Below are 13,335 nucleotides of genomic sequence, written 5' to 3'. Positions count from 1 at the left end.
CCCTAACATGGAGAACATATCTGTGCAGTGGCTGAGACATGTTTCAATGCTCCAGACAGCACACCTGCATGACCATGTTATAACACATAACTCACCTTTTGCCCATTATCCTTTATTGGAACACACGGGCTGCAGGTATGTCCATATTCCTGAAGGATATGTACACCCCCATGCTAGTTGCACTTGCATAACATCAGATGCATCATGCTGAGCCAAAGTGGAATTCAAAATGCACCTTGAGACAGATCACCCACCAGGCCGCTGACTTCCCAACTGTCATAATGTGCTGTAATGGGGAAGATTAGGTCTGAGACAGAACCATAATAATGGCTACTCTCAACTATTCCAGTATGAACTGGGAAGACTCCTCATGTACCAACACCTACGCTCAATGCATGTTGGATTCTATCGACCCCACTGACCTGGATCACAGTAGTCACACAAACAGGGCTAACAGTATGCTACACATAGTTTGTCTCCAATGCCAATGTTATGCTTCCTAAGAGCAGAGTGGTGAGTGCCATGGCACCCATGTAGACGGACAATGCATGTGGAAATGCTGAATCCTACAGAAATGAACCTTAAGCAGTCACATATGTGTAGTGATTGTGCCATTGAAACAGAACCAGGATTCAACCCAACACATACAAATTGACAAACTGGTGGTACCATGCTTTAAACTGTACCACAGAAGGTAGTAACTGTTGCAAGAGTGAACACACATGAGTGTAGGTGATTCCTGGTCAGCCTCGGTAAGATGCAGATACACTATATAAAACCATGCAAAGCTACTGTGAAACTAATCAGCCACATATTATGAGGCCAAGCACAGAGCATTCTATAGCTGTGTCATTAATCGTAATGGCATCAAGACCTGCCGTGCTTCACAGCACTATGGCATAGGAAGTACTGCACCTACAGAAATAGCACCCATTCATCTAGATAGGGTCTTGGAGAACCTAAACCCACTCCCACCTCCCCTCCACCCCCAATAGGTACACTTAGTAATATATCCATGTGCACTACAGGGCCCCTGTACTAACAACTATGCAGGTACAAGCTGCACTCTCTAAAGCCATACATACAGCTTTCATGGGACCTGTCAACATCCCAGGGTTTATCCTACACAAATGTAAGAACATTCAGCTATCCACATACACATCATGTTCAATCATAGCTCCATGTCAGGTTGTGTACACACCGAATGGTGCACAGCAACAGTTATCACACCCCACAAAGGGGGAGACACCATTGATAATGGGACATGGTGCACAACTACCCTGCTGAGTATGGTCTGTACAGCCATGAACCGTGGTCAGCATAATTGATGCACTCAGTACAGATGTAGATGATAGTAGGGTTGCTTCATACTGCATATCATGACCTTGCCACGTCGTAGGACACCATCACCCATACTGTGTTCCAGCTACACTCAGTAAACTAGATGTATATTCCTATGTCACAGGAGTGGTTGGCAACTGGACTGCCAGCAGAACCCATACTTCAGAAGGTGTCTGACGAATACACACACATCAAACCAGTGCCAGCCACAGTAATACAGGGGTCATTCCTGGTACTCCCCCTCTTTGTTATCTATACCACATAGACTAACACAGAAGGCATCAGCCTATTGATGTTTGCAAATGACTATGAACTAGGAGCAATCGTTGACTCATTGTCTGCTGCGTTCAACATACAGAAGGGCCTTAGTGTGTCAGATGTGTGGTGTGTGATGTATGGCCACAATCTGACAGCTAAGTATTGCATTGTAATCCCCTATGTTACAAACCCTGTACCCATTAACTACCACCTAGGCAGCGGTCAACATAATGGCAACTGTGTGTATGGGATACAACTGGACAGTACTTCCCTTTGATAGTTACGTCACCACAAAAGACAGGTAGTCATATGTGGCACCCCTAATCATGACAGGGTGCCATCCAGGAATTTAGAGATAACTGTTCAGCCATACTCAACACCCATGTGACCCATAATAGATCACATATTTCCTTTATGAGTTATTGCCCATGTGTAGATAGCCTACACTGCCCTTCACAATCCCTAGCAGCACTATGTAGCATGCAGCCTACCCTGAATAAAACCATGTACAACCCACAGGTGTTGGACATGCTACACGTAACACATCCTGATCCCAAATAAACACATATGTCATGGACATCCACCTTTCTAGTACAAGGATCACAACATGCTGACAGATCCCTGTCCCATACACGTAACATACTCTTGCCATACTATGCATCCCTGTCATGCGAATCTGCACATCGCCCCTCTCTGTGACATGGTGTGATGACCGCATGCCAAATATATCAGTAACCATGTGTATCAGTTCTGTGGCACTGCTTGAACTGGCCACTAAAACTTACCTATCTGTTGCCTACAGCTAGGTAACCTGTTTGCCTAGGCTCATAAATGGCACAGGGCATATAGCCTACTAGATCACTGTGACCATACATGCTATAGTTGATATCCAACTCTGCAAATACTAACAGGCTAGCTATTGTCCCATGTGTTACACATGTGCAACACAGGCAATACATGGCAGGATGCTACACAGCTGTACAGTGCCATGTAGATGTATATGGCAAAACACATACATGCTTTCAAGTCTGCCGGGTCACAGGTCATGTCTCTAATGGCTATGTATGACTATATATGTGGCATATACACAGCATGAAGGTTGATTGCATTAATGTGAACACATCCAGGCATGTGCTGATAGGTAAAGACAGCACTACAGGCAAACAGACATGCCCACGTCAAGACAACAACCACATGGTGTATGAGTAATGTTATCACATGACACACACATATATGGCGATAACATCACATTAGCAGTAGGTGTCAAATGTGTGTGACCTATACATGTCAGTGGTGTTAGTGTCATGTAGAGTTACAAAGATGTATTTGTAATCTTAATAAATGTGATACACATGTATGTTCAGCTGTATTGCTGTACTTCTCTGTGAGTTACTGTGACCTGTCCCCATCGTTATGTCTTCCAGGTATGCCATGTAGCAGACTGCCGCCATACAGCCGCTTGGAGGATGAGGTCCTCATCCCATACCTCCTCGACAACTACACGATGCTTTTCAGCCATGTGCCACAGGATGCACAGCAGCGGGATGCCCTGTGGGAGGAACTCTGCAGGAGGGTAAATGATGTTGGCGGTCACAGTCGCACCTATCAGCAGGTGCGCCGACACTGCACTGACCTGATAAGATGGGTGAAACAGCATGCTAATGCAATCATCAGGGAACAAGGTGCAACAGGTGGGGGGAGCAACTCATCCAGCCACTACTCACACGTACCGAGGAGCTACTGGCCAACCTGGGGACACCTGCAGACCTCCATCCACAAGCTTTAGCTGGTATTGTGGAGGTGGGTGTCTCTCAACCACCGAGCCTGGAGTTGCCTGGTAAGTCACTACTGCACATAAAACACAACTATATATCAAACTAAACACTTCTTACATGAAAAAACTTAGTAAAAGAAAAAAACGAGCCGGCTTCAGGAACACAAAACCACTATTTATTACTGTGAGCGCTTTCGTAAGAGTAAACACTCCAACTTCTTCAGACAAACTCTAGGACAAAAGAACACACTTTATATAGTGTTACAAACAATAAACCAATCAGACAATCATTTAGTCAAACAAATAGGCTCCGACTGTAATCAGTGTTGATCATTTTAAAACCAAGTCGTAGAACCAAGACATCATAAATAAGTTAAATTCAATAAGAAAAATACATTGGCATTATTACTAAAGAACCACTTTTGTAAACACTCCATCAAAGTGTTGGACATATATAAAACCCCCATAATGGTATAAAACCTAAACTATCTAACACGGTCCAACCAAGGCATGAATAGCTAAATGCATGCATAGAGCAGCTAACCGGGGACTAAACTCCCCTAATGGATATACCAACATGAAATATTATATGCTAAATACAAAATATACTTGAAAATTCATATACGGAGTATATATGTGTGGGGGAAAAAAAAATTATATATATATATATATATATATATTATGGTATGATATGGGGGGCAGCCAGAATGATCTCGAACTATGATGACTTCCTAAGCGAATGTGCCTTGCTCAAAAGTATGTTTATTAAAAGAGGTTATCCCTTGGGATTCCTAGAACATATCTTTGATGAACTGATTAATAAAAGGCTAGTAGGCCATTTTTGCCTCATAGTGTACAAAGGATATGAAATAGAAACAACATCATTGGATGTACTACCTTCCCAAAGAAGAATGGATACTAGTTTGGATATAAATATTAGATTCATGACAACATATTCTTTAGATTCTAAATTCATTAGGGACATCCTTACTAAAAATTGGGCCTTTATTTTAGAAGACAATGGGATTAATAAATCTTTGGGACAATCACCACAGCTTACTTTCAGAAAGGGCCCTAATCTGAAATGTCTGGTTGAGAAAAAGAAGAAAAAAAACAGCAAGGGCTACCTCGGTATGTCTAAGTGTGGTAGATGTCCCCATTGCAAACATTTTAAAATTATTAACAGAATAAAGATTAGGGACAGGGTATATACAATTGATGGGAAGTTCAACTGTGATACTCAGTGGGTAGTGTACGCTGCTTTGTGTGAAGTTTGTGATGCATACTACATCGGCAAAACTGAGAGGAAAATCAAAGAGTGTATGAGCACCTCTATATTATCCACAAGAATTTAGCTACCAATGCCCTGGCCAAACATATCATGGGGCACCCTGATCATAAATTTTCTTTTGTAGTATTACAACAAGTTGAACACAATATAAGAGTTGGCCCATGGGACTTAAAGCTTGAGGAGTGCGAATTGTGGTAGCAAATTCGCACATCAGCCTATATTCCACCAGGTTTAAATAAATTTGTATCCATTAAATGTTTGCTTAAATTAAAAGCTCTTACCAGGTAGTTAATAATAAGCAAGTTTTGGTAATTTGGCTACTTGTCCATATAAATATACACTAAATACTTATTTTTTTTTATAGTCCACATATAATAATGAGAGGTTTTATGTATATACACCTACAAAAAGGTCAAAGTTTTGGCAGTAATTATTAACCCAGTAGTTTGCTGTATATATATATATATATATATATATATATATATATATATATATATATATATATATATATATAATTTTTTTTTCACACATATATACTCTGTATATGAATTTTCAAGTATATTTTGTATTTAGCATATAATATTTCATGTTGGTATATCCCATAGGGGTATTTAGTCCCCATTTAGCTACTCTATGCATGCATTTATCTATTCATGCCTTGTTTGGATCGTGTTAGATAGTTTAGGTTTTATACTGTTATGGGGTTTTTATATATGTCCAACATTTTAATGGAGTGTTTACAAAAGTGGTTCTTTAGTAATAATGCCGATGTATTTTTCTTATTGAATTTAACTTATTTATGATGTCATGGTTCTACGACTTGGTTTTAAAATGATCAACACTGATTATGGTCCGAGCCTATTTGTTTGATTGAATGATTGTCTGATTGGTTTATTGTTTGTAACACTATATAAAGTGTATTCTTTTGTCCTAGAGTTTGTCTGAAGAAGTTGGAGTATTTACTCCTACAAAAGCGCTCACAGTAATATTTAATATATTTATATAATTGTTTTGTGTTCCTGAAGCCGGCTCGTTTTTTTCTTTTACAACTATATATCACATAGTTACATGTGTTACTGTACAATATGTAATGTAACATCATATCCAAGGCATGTATGCACACATGCCACATACTATAGTCTGCTACTCTATGTATGCACAGATGTGCATACTCCATAGTATAGTGTATTGTACTGGCTTATGTGCTAACATGGACATTGCACCCTGTAGCTATCACAAAAGTGTGGATAATTTATTTATTTATTTGCAGTTGGTTTACCAGGATAGTCCATTGGGCCAAGATGAACCCATTTTCAATAGAGTCCCGGGGAGAAAAGCTCCAAAAACAAGCAAGGTTACAATAAGGTTTTAGGTTACAATCATTACAAATACTACAGACTAGAGAAAAAAAAAATTACAAATAGTACAGACTAGTGAAAAACATTACAGATGCTACAGACTAGTTAAAAAAAGAACATTACAGTATAAATACTGAGAAGCCATTACATCTTAAGGAAGCTTGCACTTAAGAGGTGCATTCTAATACAGTCTTTGTAAATAGCTTAGTATGTACAAGAGCAGGATGTATGAGTTAGGAGAGAAAGTAAAATGGAACACTGACAGTGTAAAGAGGGGGAGAGAAAAGTAAAATGGAAATTGCCAGTGTAAAGAGAGGAAGAGATTATGTGGGGTGGCAGCAGGAGCATTCCCACTGGGATATTAGATGTGAGTGAAGAGATTTTTTTGAATAGAAAGTGGTTAGAGTTGGTACGAATGGATGGTGGTAGGGAGTTCCAGAGACGTGCTAGACCATAGGATAGGAGATTTTTACCTGGGGGACGAGTTGGTTTATACAATTCTATTAGGTTTTGGTTGTTAGATCGTAGTAATCTATCAGGGAGGTGCATTTTAAAGGCAAAGGAAAGGGAGGGACAGAGAGAGGGGTTGAAAATGAGCTTGTGTGCAAGAGTAAGTTGAGTGTAGGTGAGATGATTGGATAGTTCTAGCCATTTTAGTTTGTGGAGAGATGTACAGTGGTGGGTGGAGGACTTATGGCTGGTAGCAAACTTGGCAATTTTGTTGTAGCAAGAGGAAAGTTGTGTTTTAAGGGAAGATTGTAGGCTAGTTAGGAGTGGGGCTCCATAGAGGAGGGAGGGGATAAGAAATGTGGTATAGAGGGTGATTTTAGTGGAGGGTGTGAGATAATGATTTTGTCGGTAGAGCATGCCAAGTTTTTGGTGGGTTTTTTGATATTTAGTTGAAGGTGGGAGTTGAATTTAAGCTGACTGTCAATTTGGACCTCTAGTAATTTGGCCTCTGATACCAGTTCAAGAGATGTGTTGTTACTGCTAGAGATAGAGAATGTGTTTGTATTGAAAGAGGTGACTTTAGAGGGAGTAAATGCCATTAATTTGGTTTTAGAGGCATTAAGTGCTAGGTGATTTTTTTTTCATCCATTGTTCAGTGGTTGAAAATGCATCTTGTGTAAGCTTTAGGAGTGTAGGGATGGAGATGGCAGAACAGATAATAGTTGAATCATCTGCGTATTGGATGATATTTGAGAAAGGGATGGAGTTGCGGAAGTTGTTTATAAATATATTTAAGAGGAGGGGAACCAGTATGGATCCCTGGGGAACTCCAGTTGGGGTGTTAAGGAATGAGGAGGTGGCCGTTATCCATTTTACTGCTTGATATCTATTGGATAAGTAGCTGGAGAACCAGTTCAGAGAGGAAGGTTATAGGTTAAGCTTAGAGAGTTTAGTTAGAAGTAGATTGTGAGAGATAGTGTCAAAGGCCTTAGAGAGGTCAAGTAGGAGGGTAGAAACAATGTGGCTGGAGTCCTGGGCTTTATTCACAGTTTCCAGGAAGGAGAGGAGGCCTGTCATAGTGCTGGGACTGGGTCTAAAACCATGTTGTGTGGGAGTTAGTAGGTGATTGTCTAAGAGATGTGGTAGGAATTGTAGATGGATACACTTTTCTAGGAGTTTAGAGATGGGAGACAGGATAGCGATGGGATAGAAATTAGTAATATTGTTATTACTGCCACCTTTATGTAAAGGTATGATAAAAGCCTTTTTCCAAATTTGAGGTACTATGCTTTCTTGGATAGAGCTGTTGATTAGAATGCTGATGGGGTAGGCAATGGCTTCGGCAGCTATGCTAAGAAAGTATGAAGGAATGTTATCGGGGGCATTAGAGCATGGCTTCAGTTTCTGAAGGAGTTTTTTAATGGTAGATGTGGGTATAGGTTTTAATGAGAAAGGTGGAGAGTGTGAAGAGGGGGTATTTGAAGGTGGTTGTGTTGGAGAAGAAATGAGAGGAGAAGCAGAAGTTGGGGGCATAGTGTTAGTAGAGGAGGATGGGGGTGGAGTGGAGGGTGATAATGATCTTACTGATGTGACACCCCTGTTAAGGTACCTCTGTCGTTTTGCAGAGACAGCAGCCTGTGTCAGGTGAGATTGTTATTATTTACCAGGCCTGATAATGCACAGAAGATATTAATAGCATGCTATCTGCCATAACACACATACACACAATGTATGGTGGTCCTGTTAATGGACACTGGTCAGACCTGCAATGCATTACACTGTTTACCTATGTGAAACAATTGAAGACTATATGAAACACCTACACTAAACCTTCCAAACTGTCATTGCCAGATGTGTGGACAACAGTGAATACAATGGTGGAGGTGTGTTCCACTGTAGGGACAGGTACTACATATCAGCATTACACATATTGGGAATATGAACAGTACTGTACAGAGAGCATATGTGTACACACATACTAAATGTGTTGGAGCTGGAGTATGCCTGGCCCACAGGATACACCCTTGCGGAGTATACCCTTGCTATGAATGTCACACAATGTCATGTGCTATCAGACATGTCCATGACATGTAGTGGGCTGACTGCAACACTGCTCAACTATCCTGCAAAACATGTCTCACATCCCATACATACCACCCTTTGTCTGCATAACCCTGTCCTCAGTGGGGCATATGACATCTATGGGTGTATGCCATATGGGATAACACTGAAATGTGAAATAAGATGGCCATCACAACCATTGGACTGAACATGTGTACACATGGCCATGGAGGATGGCCAGAGACATGAAGCAACACACACAGTAGAAGTGATGTACATGTGTGTACACACTGTTGTACATTGGCTCGACACAATACAACTATGGCCTTTGTATAATGGTGATGTTGCAGATGTGAAACATTAACCATCATATGGGCCTGTGCACAGCTTGTCTAGGCATAACATGTAACCACCATATAACATGTCTGGAGTGTGTCACGACATGGAAGCATTCACCTGTACATTATCCAAATACATACATGTGTTGCACAGCATACATGTACATCCACATCAAGCCACAGATACAATACATTCACCTTGCTGGTATCAGACATCACTGTCATGCCTGCTCGTCTTGTGTGTGAGGTACACAGATGGCATGTGGGGCATAGAGTACGTGTAAGTTAGCCATATGTGGGCATATTTTCCAGGTATCAGTAATATGATTGCAGATGTGCAGGGGTGTCAGCCGTATACCCTTCTGTGACCTGTGTCACACATTCCACATTAGGGTTTATTGTGTATACACCTTGGTGACATGGGTCACATTACACATTAGATATGTATTGTATGTGAACATAGTCATGGCTATGAACTGTGTCAGTAGCTCACACTGTATAGCAATTGTGAAACCACATGATGCCCTGCAATGGCTATGCACATCAGCTCAATATGCAGTATGTCCCTGCATATTTGTAGGGTGGACAGACAACATTGCATCAGCTGAAGGCCCATGTTAGTATAACACATCCCTGCATTGGGAAACCATTACTGTACTGTAGATTGGAAAGGACACCATTGTGTTACACATGTATGCATGTCATTCAACATGTCAGCAGAAGGCATGTCATACTACATGTGATTGGCAAGATCATACGCCACACAGCAAGCCGGTGTACTGTAAACCTGTGCTAGTCTGTGGCACCATTGCAAAGTAGGGACAGCCATGTCAAACATGCGTGTACAGCCACATGTTCAATGTCTACACTCAGCTCAGGGGTAGGCAGAATAATGTTGAACAGACATGCACTTCTTTGGGGGTGATATGCAAGCTAGGGCTCAGGCAAACATAGTATGCAGTCAATGTACAGTACAGCTCATGTCCTCACACATAGGGGCGGTGGCCAACACAGAGCATCAGTGGCAGACTTACAAAGGTCAGCAATGGTGTGTTAACATGTGGTGTATGTTGCACACACCATGGCAGTGCAGTGTAATGGTGCAAAGTGCATACATTGTGTTGCAGGAATGGGGCATAGGCTACTAACACAAATGGTGCAATACAGGTATGTATGCTAACCACCACAATAATTATGTAAAGTGCATGCTGTCTGCTATAACACATGCATGCTGTTGTGTGCAACTCAGGGATGTATGATAAGTACCACTAGAATTGCCTACACTGAAATTATAATTGTCTAAGCTGATTGCCATCTGCCATATCACCTGCATGTTGCGTGTGTGTCAGTGTGTGTCTGCCTGTGTGTGTGTCTGTGTGTGTGTGTGTCTGTGTGTGTGTGTGTCTGTCTGTGTGTGTGTGTGTGTGTGTGTGTGTGTGTGTGTGTGTGTGTGTGTGTGTGTGTGTGTGTGTGTGTCTGGTATAACTTGTAATGTACATTTCTTGCCTTCCCCTCACAGGTGTTGATGTAGGTGCATTGCCCTCCTGTGGTCCACCTGATGTTAGTGTCACCACAGACTGTAGCAGTGATGATGATAGTATGATTGAGGCACAGACAGGGTTGTCAGGGGCTGAATCTGTGCCATTGGTTGCCATTCCACCTGTCTCCCCCTCATCCTCACACACAGTTCCCCTGCCTGTACGTACCCCGTCACCACCAGCCATAGAGGAAGGACAGTTGGCGGGTGGTAGCATGGAACAAGGAAGTGTGATGACTATGGAAGGTGTGCCTGCACACCATGACCCCAGTCAACAGACTGGTGATGTCCCACACAGGCATGTGCCCAGCGCTGCTCATAGGAGGACCACTGGCCAACATGCCAGTGCGAAACCAAGCACATCAGTTGGAGTCACCAGACGTATGTTTTGGGCTGTAATGGAGGCAGAAGCATGTGCTGAACAGCACAACAGAGAAGGTCTGAGGCATCAGAGGGCTGCTGTCCGTTCATTAACTGACAACATCCAGGCACTTGCAAATGCTCACCATCATCTTGCAGATGTGTTGGATAGATGATTGGGTGACATGGTGGGAGTCCTTGACCATGGCATGTCAATCCTTGAGCGTGGAATGTCTGTGCTGGAACATCCGGTGGGAGTGGGGAGTCGGGCACGTGGACGTAGGTCAGCTACATCACCTGTTGAAGGTCTACATGAACATGCTAATGCATATGCCCGCTCCCATAGTGGCGGTAGCAGCAGCAGTGCAGCTGGTGCTGTGCAGTCCACACCAGGACACAGCAGGCCATGAGCACGTGGTCCTGGATGGTCCCAACAGGGACACAAATCCAGTGGACATGTGTCATCAGACAGTACCCAATCTGGATCTCTGCCTGGTACTGCCCGTGCAACCCCTGGCAGGCGAAGGTCACATGGCTGTGGCCAGACACCGTGAACTCTGAAACCTGCCTTGTACAGTCTACAGCTGTCAATATTACCCCTGTGTAGGCCAACTACATGCCAGACCTGTGTGCATGCATACACACACTGGAAACAAATGTAGGGCACCTCAACACACAAACACGCATAACATCCACACATGCCCAATGATATCACAGGCCCTAACACACACGCATGATGTCATCCAATGGCACAGCCTAGGCCTCTGGCAAACATTATCACCCTGTGCATATGATGATGCCTGTGCTGCATCCCTGTCATCCACACCATTGGTGCAGGGACATGTTCATATGGTCTGATGCACAGGGTGAACATACTAGGTAAACAATTGTAGATTAATATTGTTGAGTAGTGTTGACAGGCAGCAGACATACCATGTATTGCAGTTGTAGAGTGCATTTTGTACATTTGGCAGTATGTATCATGTGTAACAACACTAAGAGCATGTTGATCCTGACGTTCTGCCTTCCTCTTTCAGGTGTAGTTGCATGTGCCGGGGGATGTTGGTGCTTGTGGGAGTCCCATATGTACATGTTGACTATCCACAGGTCAGTATGACAATACTTGCATGCACGTTATAGCTTCCACATCACAGTTATATCCTCCCATGTTTCAGTTATGTTTTCTGTTCTAATGATCCAAGAGCATGATAGCTGTGTAGTAAGCTACTGTGTTCAGAGATGTCACATCCATAGTGGGTGACATCACAGGTATAGTTACCTGGAGCGTGGAGTGGGTAAAAGAGTGGTATGCTGGAAGACATCTCTGCATGCAAACACAGACACACCCACACACTCAGTGAGTCACAGACACAGTAACACACACTCTGACACACACACATAGTTGCCAGTGTTCAGATGAGAACCCCTGCCTATGTGCATATCATCATTATAGTACTACACAATTACAAGATGCACCACAGAGATTACACAAGTACAGGTACTTGGAATGGCCTAAGATCGAGGACATTGACAGGGCTACTACAGTGCAGTGAGTGTATGTGGGGAGGGGGGTCCATCAGTAGGCTATGTAACAACAGGTCACATCCCAGGCAGTACATGTTAACATGCAGTTAGTATGCCCGTCTACGATTGATGATATCAACAGGGATGCTAGACTGCTTTGAGTAGATGGGGGGAGGGGGCATTAACATTTCAATATGGTAAAATACAGCCTCACTCCAGGAACTGGACAGCCATACACATGGACAGCCATACACACACACACAGACCCACAAACACACACACACACACACACACACACACACACACACACACACACACACACACACACACACTGGCATTCACAAAGATATACACCTATGTTACACACATACAGACACTTTACATGTGTGAGGTCTAACCACCTGCCTATGCCTTTCTTTCTACACTTCACTTTGTACTGGTGTCAACAACAGTGTTCAGGAGAGTGATAACATGTGGGATGTATTCCCAACCATACGTGATATATATGGACACACACCCACATGTGCCAGTACTGTGAATCAAACACCAGCCTATCTCATGATTGGTACCACAGAAGTACAGCACTATTGCATCTGGTACAATGCTTACTGACTCTTTCCTTTGATAACTGTGCTGATATATGCACAATATATGCAAGGAGAGGTATTACTGTTACAGGTGTCACCCTTACAGCATTCTACATTGTCTGTCTTCCACTTCAATCAACAAAACCTGACCTTAGCAGGTACACAGGTTATTGTAGGACTGGTTGTAACTCACCAATGAGCTGTCCTCAGTAAGCATTCATCTGCAAGGAAGCCCCACCACTTAGTATTCATGTCCAAACATCTGTCCATAGCTCATGTACGGCTTACTGTACTTAGAGCATATCACTGTATACAGTTGGCAATGTTGAGGCTGTATTTCAACAGCATGATGTACTAAGACAACAGTCACCTTCAGACATCAGACACTGCACACACATGGAATCTACACAAACAGCAATACATGTACACATATGCGGTCTACATCAGTACGTGCAC

Source organism: Protopterus annectens, chromosome 14.part0, assembly GCF_019279795.1.
Source record: "Protopterus annectens isolate FY-2018-M chromosome 14.part0, PAN1.0, whole genome shotgun sequence".
NCBI lineage: Eukaryota > Metazoa > Chordata > Ceratodontiformes > Protopteridae > Protopterus > Protopterus annectens.
Note: the sequence above shows the minus strand (reverse complement) of the source record.